Source organism: Sylvia atricapilla, chromosome 2 (genome assembly GCF_009819655.1).
Source record: "Sylvia atricapilla isolate bSylAtr1 chromosome 2, bSylAtr1.pri, whole genome shotgun sequence".
In the NCBI taxonomy this organism is placed as follows: domain Eukaryota; kingdom Metazoa; phylum Chordata; class Aves; order Passeriformes; family Sylviidae; genus Sylvia; species Sylvia atricapilla.
The window spans coordinates 49,391,964-49,402,855 of record NC_089141.1 but is presented as its reverse complement, the minus strand read 5'-3'; the positions used below and the strand labels follow the sequence as shown (position 1 = coordinate 49,402,855).

Sequence of the window (10,892 nt, the reverse complement as noted above, 5' to 3'; positions counted from 1 at the left end):
CTGAAGAGAATATGTAATTAGACTGTCAGTAGGACAGGTGAAGACCTGTCATTCCATCCCTCCACATTTCCAAGAAAGAACCAGCTTTTCTGACAGATTTTTACCTAATCTGTTCTTCAGAGGTAGACTTTCTCCCTCAGCAATGGGGAAGTTATTCCAATATTTGCTTGTAAGCCTGGCTCAAGAAAACACATTTCTGCACACTCTGTTCCTGTCTGTAAAGTGACATGCTGGAGTGAAGAATGTTTGCAGGTCAAGGTAGGAGAGGATGGGGAGTCTAACCTAGAACCTAAATAAATCTTGGGCTTCATCTCAGCAAGAGCCAAAATTATTAAGTACTGGTGTGATCTCCATAGGTTGAAATAGAGACATACAAAGTTAGGTGCTCTGTGTGAATGTCCCCTGATGGAGTGGAGCTGGAGATGTCCACCATTCAAGAAATGTTGAAAATTTGGAAAGGACTGAAGGGGAAGCCTAGCAACCCTTAAGATGATTGAACCACCTGATATTTAAGGTCCATTGCCAAGTGTATGAAGGAGAAAGTAGCATAAGCCTGGGCTGTAAAGGAATGCACATGCAGAAAAAATGAACTTTTAGTACCATGTGTAAAGACAAGATCAAGCTGCTAGTAGCTGAAGCTAGAAAAATTCAGAGCAGAGAAAGCCGTTTTTCTTTACAGACAAGGATAAGCCTGACCACAGAACAACTTAGGAAGGCTTGTAATGGATTTTCCATCACTAATGATTTCAAAATCTCTTTTTCCAGAAGTTTTGCTCTAGCTCAGCCATAGCTGTTAGCTCTGATGCCAAAGTTCAGGGAAATCCTGGGACCTCTGTATGTATTTGAAGTCAAAGGACAGTGGTTCATTCTTACTGCCAATGAATGCTTGCATATTGTTTCTATTCCATACTATTTCTTCTCATGCAAGCGACTCCTCAGCAGCAGGAAAACTGCTCAGGTTAGTAAGATAAAGAATGGGCTTAGATAAAATGGCTGAGTGTTCTTCTGATTCTCCTCAGCATTAGGTGTGAAGTTCAGAAGGTGAAGTGAAGGCAGGGGATTACAGTGGTTCTTGAATCAACGCCAGCTGAGCCAGAGGCACATAAATATTTCATCCAGGTCAAGAAAACATCAGGGAGGTAATTTATCACAGGTTTCAGCCAGCGATGGCTAAAAAGGATGGAAATAGAATCCTTCCAGAGTTTGCCTTCTAAGGTTTACTAAGTCATTAATGTTGCTATGCTAAAGGAACAAGAAGTGCAAGTAGGTTGTCTCTGCCCTCTTCCTCTACATGGTCTCATAGTTTTGAGGAGAAAGTAACAGATTCTGTCAACTGGAAGATCTTGTTGTTGCAACTAATCTCAGCTAGTCTGGGGTCGACCCACATCTCTTGGAATAAAAAGACATCCTAACAATCATATTGTTCTGAGCATCTCAAGTCTTACTCTCTGCAGCAAAGAACCAACTCAGCATGAATAATAACGAGACAGGTAGCTGGATCTCATAGCTATTAGTGTACTAATAGCTTTGGAGAATTAAAGCCAAGTCCATGTATGTGCATCAAAGAAAAGGAAAAACTCAAGGGACCCTGTAGAGCTTTGGTATAATAAGATGAAGACAAATTTCCCTGGAATTCCTTAGAATTTATGGGGTTTTAGCTCAGAGCAGAAACTGCCCCCAAAATATTTAATCACAAATATTATTTCATTCTTGTGCAGTTACCTTAGTTAGTACTTACATACACACACTAAGAAAAATCTTGTTACTGGATAGGAAATTATCTTTTCCACTTATGAGAACTGTAGTAACCTGGCCAGTCCAAATATTTTGCAGAGTCTTTTTCATCTGGTAATTGAAAGGTACCGAGAATAAGTTCATTTGTCCATACCACAGTATGCTCATTCATTTCTTGACACCTCTTTCAATGCTGGATGAAAAGTGCCATGAAGCATAAATGACAAATTTCAGATCTTACTAGTCATCTGACCCAAAAGGGGCAGAATCCCTATCCTGGCGGTGGTACATGAAGCCACTCAGCCTGCTCACCTCTGTGTCTCTCAGTATTTCTGGACTTTTGGTTTTTAGCCTTCTCATGTTGTCCTTGTTACTCATTACACTCTACTGTTGATTCCCTTTTTTCCTTCTCTCCCTTTAGGCATCCACTTCCAAACCTGCCTGCCTAACTCCTTCTTCTGGGTCTCTGGATTTATAGCTTCACTTGCAGAGTCTGTAGCAAAGAGCAGTGAGATGAGCAATTGTAATGTCTTTTCTGTGACAGGACAGGCCACCCAGCTGCCCAGCACAGTCTCTGCAATGCTGCATTCACCAACATGTTGCATAAGATCACAGCTGCTTTTTCCACCTGTTTTTCTTCTGAGAATTAGCATCTTAAACCATAAATATACAGGAAATTGATGTGAGTAGCACAAAACATGTTTGTAAAAGCAAATGTTTCATCCTGCTTGTGCTGGAAAAGATGTGTGAAAGAAGACTCCCTGATGGTTCAAGTGTTTATTTTTAAATCTTATGCAGATGTGTCCAAACTGTTGGGACCTTAGTTGGGATGCTGAGATATCCAAACTGCCTGTGAATAAGAAGCAGGGTAAGCCCCAAGCTTCCAGACAGCACAAGAAATATCAAACACTCAAACCCCAGGTAAGGAGTTGGGCTTGGTCCAAGCCCTATCCTGGGAAGGGGAGTAAAATATTTGGAGCTAGGCATCCTGGCAGGGTTTGGGCTCGTAGTTCAGGCACCCATGGAGAGAGTGAGATGGTGGCTGCTGCTGGTTGAATAGTCAGCTTCCTTTTGGCAATGCTGCCCTGCATGTCTGACTCCACCCTGCAATACAGGAACAGCCCTCACTTTCCAGGGTTCTGGCACAGGCAAAGTGGGCAACGGAACCACAACTATGTTGGTGTTCCCAAAAATCTGCTGCCAGAGGCAAGTGCCTGCTGTGTCTTTGCCTGGAGAAAGCCCTTGAGGAAAAACGTAACTCATGCAGTAAATCCAAGACACTGTGGCTAGGAGTCTTCTGGTGCCCACAGCAGCACCCTCGGAGCTGTTCGAGGGATCTCCACGGTACGGCACACAACACTGCTGTTGTAATAGTTGTTCCTTGTTCAGTAGTGGATAGTGCCAGTACTTCACTGGAGCCCTGGGGCAGTGAATACAGAGCCAGTATATTTACAGTTCTCAGGAACTAGCAGTTCCCTCCGAGTGGAAAATTCATGTTATTCTATGTTTTACATAGTATCAGTGCTAAAAGCCTTTTCCTTCCACCCCTTTTACAGCTACATGGAGTCTTCACTATTTTCTATATAACCTTATACTGATGGTTTCCTTTACAGAGTTATCTGGTATAAAGACAAAATGCAGACCAAAATAAGAATACTCCAATCAAGTTTTGCTTTATAAGTAAAGAATGTTGGTCCATGTTTTACAGGAGGGGATTTGAGAAGGAAAGTTCCATTGTGTGCAGGCTAAGGGAGAGCTTGTACAAAGGGCAGGATGGAAAATGAGGCACTGGAGAGAGATAATGGCAAATGAGAAATGAAATTAGCAGAGCCCAGGCGGTGCAGAGGAGTGACAGGTGATGAGTAGCCCTGGCAGGAGGAGCAGAACCTTGCAAAGAGGACATGGCTTTGAAAGCCATGCAGAAGATCTGGGCTCAGGGATTTGGTCTCTGAAAGTGTTTGTGGAGAGAGTGGAAAGGACAGACAGGACATATGAGCACTGTTCCTGAGGAGATCCATTGTTCCAAAGGTTTAGTAAATCATAGACAACACCAGCATATATTCAGCTCTTGTAATGAAACATGTAGGTGTGCATGCCACATGATCTGAAACACAACTGCATGCAAAAAAATTTGTTGTCTGCTATATAATCGATAATGTATCAAACTCTAGTTATATATATAGATACAGATATACACCCATGTAACCTCTGTTAGCTAGACTTTGTTTCAATATGGCACAGTTAAAACCGCCACCACACTAATAGGAATGCAATTAAGTAGTTTCACAAATAATTTATGCCTATTTAACTGGATGCTTCAAATCAAGTAAACTTTTGGGAACTGACTGCTCAAGCAGCTCTGCTGCTGTCCCCCCTGCCCCTCGCTGGCTGGGATCTCTCCTGTAGCAGCACTGGTGTTTTAATGTACCCTTACAATGAAGATACACTGGAGATAGCACAGCAGGCTGTGCACCGGAGTGGCAAGATTAAAAACCACCTTGTCCTGCCACCCTTTTTTGGCAGCACAAACTGTGAGCAGAGGCATGAGAAACCAGAGGTTTCAACACCTGAAAGAGATGCAGTAAGCCTCAGCAGAATTTGGTTGTTCCCCAGGAAGTTGCACAGCACACCTCTGCTGACCCACCCCCCACAACTGCCCATGTATACCCTGGCAGTGCGATTGCAGTCTCCAGTTAAAAATAAACAGCATTGTGGACATAAAATCTGAACGCATGCCGGGTTAGAACGTGTGATTGGTACTTTATTAATATTTACAGTGATTTTTAATTAACAGCATCTCTTCTGAAACTCATCTGTTGAGACGTCTCCTGTAGGAGAAGCCCCACAAGCAGTGGGGAAGCAGCTGGTAATTTAAGGCGATTTAGTCCAAAGAGGGAAACAGAGATTTTTTGGGGCATTACATTGTATCTCCCCGTTGCACCACAGCCCTCACGCACACATGCTTCAATAAAGCTGCGCTGCGGAGCTGTAATTGCATTGTGGCTTTTTGATGTCTACTCAAACAACATTAGCTTTGCTGTCATGTTTTACAATGTAAAAAATTTTGGTGAAAATGTCAGCAGGATGGTATCTTTAATCATATTTATTGATTGACCTCAAAAGACACAGTGCAATTTAACTGGAACCCCTCAATGCAGCCAGGGTCAGGTTCAGGCAGTGCTTGTTCCCAGCACTGCCCGGAGCCCCAATTTCATGAGTAGCTTTTATTTCTATTGTCCTTGAATCCACTTGACTTCCCTTCTTTCAGCTCTTCCTTATTGCGGCTAATGCAACACTCTACATAGCTAGAGATGCTTACTTCCAGGGAATCTCGGGGTTTAATAGGTAATCTCAGGAGCACGAAATGCATCTGCTCATCAGTGCCAGCTGCAGTTTGCTGTTCTCTGACCAGTTCAAGAAATAATGGGACCCCCGCACAGCCTGGCGTGGGAAGGTGCAGTCTGATCCCCCAACCCGTTGCAGCTGGGCTGTCCAGACGTCCCAAAGAGACGACATTGATTCCAACCAAGACTTTGCCGGCAGCCTGCGTTCGTCCCCTGTGCCCAAAATCGGGGCATCAGCGCTCGTAGCAGCGCAGGACGGGGTTGAAGCCGGCCCACGCCAACTCGGCCGCTGTGTCCGTCCTCGGGGGCTCTGAGGCTGGCGAGAAGGACCCGGGGAAGGGCCGGCTGCCGGGGCACTGGTCGAAGGACCTGTCGCGGGGCCACCCGGCTTTCACACACAAACGCCTCGCTGGCCCCGCACGGCCCTTGCAGGGCAGGGATGGATCGGGGCATCCCCTCCGCGGGCAGCCCGGGCCGGCGGAACCGCGGCCCCCGAGGCGGCTGCGCTCCCGAGGGGCACGGGGCTGGGGGCGAGCGGCAACGGGGGGTGTGTGAAGGGCGGGTTCAGCGGGGGTGGTTCGTGTCTGCTTGTGCCTGGGGGTGAGCTCTGTCACGGGGAGCCGTGTGCCGGAGGGGCACAACTCGGCGTGTGCGGAGGGGTGAGCCCGGCGAAGGGCGGCGTGCGGTGGGTGCGGGGAGGTGCACGGCGTGAGTGTGTGTAGCTCACCGTGGGCGAGTGTTCGTGAGCGCGACAGTAGTGTCCATTTGTGCTTGAGCGTGTGTGTGTATCTGTATCTGTGTGGATATGCGCCTGTGTGATCGGTGCAAGTTTGCCAGCGTGTGCGAGTGCGAGTGTGTGCATGTGCGTTTGTGTGCGATCGCGTGTGCGAGCGTGTTGTGTGAGCGATGGTGTGTGTGTGTGTGCGTGTGAGCGTGTCTGTGAGCGATGGTGTGTGTGTGAGCGTGTGTGTGAGCCTGTTTGTGTGTGTGTGAGCGTGTCTGTGAGCGATGCTGTGTGTGTGTGTGAGCGTGTCTGTTTGCGATGCTGTGTGTGTGTGTGAGCCCGGCGGGGGCGGCGCGGCCGGGGGCCCGCGGGGGCGGGGGGCCGAGGGGCGGGCCAGCGGCCGCGGCGCTGCTGGCCGCGGTCCAGCCCGGCGCACTAATACAGCCTGGCGGCTCCCGCCTGACTGACGCCGGCCGGGGCTGCTGCTGCCGCTGCCGCTGCGCCCTGGCCCCGCCGCCGACGCCGCGCAGCTGCAGCCCCGCTCCCGCCCGCGGCGCGCCGAGACCCCAGCCCGCGCCCGTGGCAGGTAAGAGCCGCGGCTCCCGGGCGCGTCCCGGGAAGGGCGGAGGGGGAAGCAGAGGGGGCCGGGGACGGTGCCGCCGCCGTCGCCCCAAACTTCGCGCCGGGGCTGTCCCGCATCCTCCCCCGAGCGGTGCCGGGCGGCGGGGCGGCGGCCGCAGCATCCCCCCGTGCGCCCGGCGGGGCGGGAGCGGCGGCGCCCGGGCCGGTGTCCCCCCGGCTGGCGGCCCCGGCCCCGCTGGGCTGGGGCGGTGTGCGGGCGGGGGCTGGGGCCGCAGAGCAGCGAGATGAGACAGACCGACGCCAGGACGGCGAGCGAAAGGAGGAGCGCGGGGAAAAACATTTTTATGGATGGCTAAACGCTGACAAGTCTTCCCGCTGTCAGGATTTCTTTCTCGTTTAAGTAGGAGAGGGGAGGGAAAAAAAAAATAAAAGAAAAGAAGCAGCAGAGCCCCACATGACACGTTTGGAAATACTTTTCCTTTCAGAGGCTATTTTCTGTTCAAGAAATCCCGCTCCTGGACGCGCTCCCGGACAAAACGGAGCAGAATTGTTAGATTCGGGGTTTTTATTCCAGCTATGAATGGTGACTCTGATTGGCTTCTTGTCTTTTGGCTCCGAAGTTAGAACGTAAGATGTTAGCAAGTAACCAAAATTTCCAAAAACAATAGCCCTCGATACGGCAAATTATAAATCGCTGTAATTTTATCTCCGTGCCCAGGCAGCTCTAAGTGGGGGGAAATTCGGAGTTCGGCTTATTGGTAACAATTCTGATACTGTTTGGTAACTTTGTGTTTTCTTACTTTGATTTTGCGGGTAAATTTATTTGATGCTAGGCAGGTCTGCTTTAGAAAGAGGCATTAGGGGGAGTAAAAATAAACGACACACACATGGACACGTGCGCATGCACAGGCATTCACGCCTGCTCTTAATTACTTGCATCTTATAAATTAGTGAAAGAAATATTTCAGCCCAGAATGGTCAACTATTTAGTGAAGGAGCTTTCCCTTGGCAGAAGCGGGAAATGATGTGCACGGCTTGGGAGTGTATTCAAGTTTGCAGTGGTTTGGGAAGGACACTGCAGATAACGCAAGTTTCAGTACTCTTCAGCATCTCCGATGTGTGGAAATGTGCGTCCCTATTTGTCCAAGCGTTTGTGTGGTAGGACTGATCTTCCCATCTTCAGGAGCATAGATGAAGAAAGTGCTGCAAAATTCTTCTCCTCAGCAACGGTAGGACAAATGTCATCACTCAAACAAACCTCACCCATTTTAATCCAGCCAGACAACTCCCTTCTTTCAGATTTGATAAGTAGCAGTGTCTGGCTGGTTCATTTTTGCTTCCTGTTAGATTTTAAAGCAGAGGCTGGGGATGTTTGTGGTTTGTTTTTTTAGGTTTTTAAATATTGAGTTAATTTGACTTAGTAGCTAAAATAAACGTCCCCAAAAATACATTTATAGTCAGTTGTATCAGGAAGGATATCTCGTATTTACTGGGTTTGGCAGTAGTTCCCATTCCCGTCTGTCCTTTGTGATGGAATTAGAAACATTTTCTTCTTCACTTTATTAACTCGCACATAAGCTGATAAACAGTAATTCTGAAAAAATGCCTGGAATAAGGGTCAAGTGTATTTTCTCACAAATCCTTACCACATCCATATGATACATGCAAACTGGGAGATTTCCCGATGGATGCATTGACTCCGTGTCAGTGTTTGTAAACTGATACAAGGTGGAGATATCTTTTATCTACCTGCAGCAACTGAAAGGAATATGCACAAACTGTCAACTGCACAACTTTGTGGAGAAGTTGGGAATTAGTATTTTGCCAAGAGTCATGCACACACATGCCAAGAATCTGCAAAAGGTCGGGATGTGGTGTAGAGAAACTCGGTAGCACTTCAAGTTAGAAAGCTGCTCTCATGGAAACTGGCAGGAGTGCCCTATCTTCACTTCAATGGGTACAAGATGAGGCCCAGCTCACTAAAAGAGGGGTGTAGAAGTGTCAATATAATGTATCACATAACATCTGGGCAGTTAATCTTCCTTTCTCTCCTTTTATTCTTTTACAGGCTTTCTGCATCTCACATTTGAATTCTTAGCTATCTGCTGTTATCAGACAGGGAGATAGTGTGTCATGCAATCCTCTCTCCTGAGTGCTAGAGTGCTGTAATTTTGATGGCCAGGCTAATCTGTCGCTATAAAGTTTTATTTTTCCATTGTTAAATTCAAAGGACAATGACTACTAATTGCAAGTGACCTCTAACCAAAACATGGGCTAGAGTTTATCACCAGTGCTGATACTCACTAACAGTAATTCCAGCATCAGCAGTACTAGGCACCCTGTTTCAAAGAAACATAAAAGAATAAGGGGAGACAGAAATATATATATATTCTCTGTAGTTTGTCTGCTGCAAAAAATTACAATGATAGCATAGAAAGATTCCATTTTCTGTGCAATATATACCCTTTACAAATAATTACAGGGTTGGAGCAGGAAAAAAAAAAAACCCAAACAATGCATCATAAATATTTTAACTGAAAACAACACAGCAAAAATATATGTAGTAAAGGTTTTTCTGTTCAACTGCCTGGTTTCCTGATACGGGCAGGTATAAAGAATCATTAGTGTTACTGTACATGAACAACAAGGGATAATAATAACAAAAACAATCTGAGATCATCATTGCAGTCCTATTATTGTCATTGAGAATAGTTGTAAGGAAGCAGTAGACTTTGAATACATTGCAACAAAATTAATTTTTCAAAAATATCCCAAATTATTTCCTGTCTTATATTTTGTCTGCAATGCTTGAATGGTTAATTCTATGGGAATTTTGCAGGTGGAAAGGTGACTTATAGAGACTTGGGCCCTGTGTATTTATTATAGCAGCTAAAAATCTGACTGTACTTTTGCAGATGAGTGGATTTAATAGATTGTCGGATCAGAGCCCAGACAAGAGATCCTGACTAATACATGCTTGCATTTTAATTAAAGCAGATGAAACATCAGGCAGATTGTTCTACAGGACCATTTGCAGGTTTCTGCACCTTAGACAGTTGTAAGGTTGAGCAGTTGACCTATGTTCAGTTCCTCTGGACAAGGGCACAGCAAGGACATGGTGGAGATGGACATGGAGTGAAGGAGACTTCCCAATTTGGGCAGCCACCCCTACTTAAAAAAACCAAGAAAAAAACAGAAGAAGGTAATCTGATAATTGATCTCTGTTTTTCTGGGACAGCATTAAGATCCAGGTGTGTTTCTGATTGAGAGAAGCAAAGCCTTATCTTTCCCACACCTTTCTATCCAGAACTTGTTTCCTTCCCACCCTTTTTTCCTTGTCAGTAGCATGATGCTAAACTCCCTCTACTAAACTTAGCATCATCTTTGCCTCTTCTGTTTCCTCACAGGTCGTGATACTTCCAGATATCTCTTGACAGTTTTTCTTTGTGTTACTTCTTACATTCCTCCTTCCTTTTGTTTGCCACTGCCAAAGCATTAGTCCACACTGTGGCAACCTTCCAGCTTGATACTGCAACCTCCCATTTCCCAACAAGCTCGCTTCTCCCACCTACGTTCTGCTCCCAGCCACCATGACCCTTGCCAAAATCCTGCGTCTTTTGCTTTTCTTTCTGAAACATCTCCTATTCTGGAGTCTCTCTATATGCCTGGCTTTTGTATAGGTTTTGAAAATATTCCCCACATTCTGAGTTCCCCACAGCTGTTGGCCTTAAACTCACTGTCCATTAAAAAAGAGAAATGAGGAGGAAAGAAAATTAACAGACCCGTGGGTCATTAGAGTTTGTTCTGCTTCAGGCTTCCTTTCACCCTCGTTACCTGGCTACAATGGGAGCCAGATTGGCCACTTCTTGCTAACAGTGGTTCTGTGTTTGCTCGGCCTGGTGGTGTGCTGGGGCACGCAGCCATGCTGTGCAGAACAGCAGGCAGGAGCTGGCTGTGGAGCTGCCCTTTCCAGAAGGCCTTGTCTGCAAGCAGCAAACCTCCACCTAATGAAGAATCCTTTATAATGTGAATACCCCTGCAGCTGAGGTCAATACATTTCAACAATGCTTAATCTTTTTTTATGTGTGTTTTCTTGCTGTGCTTTCCCTTAACCAAAAAAACCAAAGAAACAAAACAACCCCCAAAAAACAACAACAACAAAAAAAACCCCAAACAAAAACCAAACCAAAAAAACCCCAAGAAACAAACACTGCCCCCCTAACCCATAAAACTCCAACTTTTTCTTTTAAGCATTCCTTTGCAGTGTTCCTCATCAGAAAAGTTGATCATGCTTTACAAAGCCGTCCCAGTCGGGGTACCTGTGGAACAGATGCAGAAATCGAGGCACCTGAGGGAAAGCCTTTTACCCTGTGGCAGGAACTGATCCCACACACTGCCCAGTAGGCACAAAACTGACCGGAGGCACAAGCAGCTCCTGTGGCTTTTCAAAACTCTCTCATGGTTACTTGCTGGTCTTGCCTATCCAAACCTACTTGTCTCTGTCAAAT

The 10,892-nt window shown here is 46.4% G+C and overlaps 1 protein-coding gene across 2 annotated transcripts in view; it reads left to right on the top strand.

Moving 5' to 3' along the window:
• Window positions 1-6,357: 6,357 nt before the first annotated feature.
• SMAD9 (SMAD family member 9) overlaps window positions 6,358-10,892 on the top strand; it is a 36,336-nt gene continuing 31,801 nt past the window's right edge. For both annotated transcript variants that reach the window (XM_066313180.1, XM_066313179.1), the window contains exon 1: window positions 6,358-6,388. The gene's annotated coding sequence lies outside the window, so the exon portion shown is untranslated. The remainder of the gene's footprint in view (window positions 6,389-10,892) is intronic.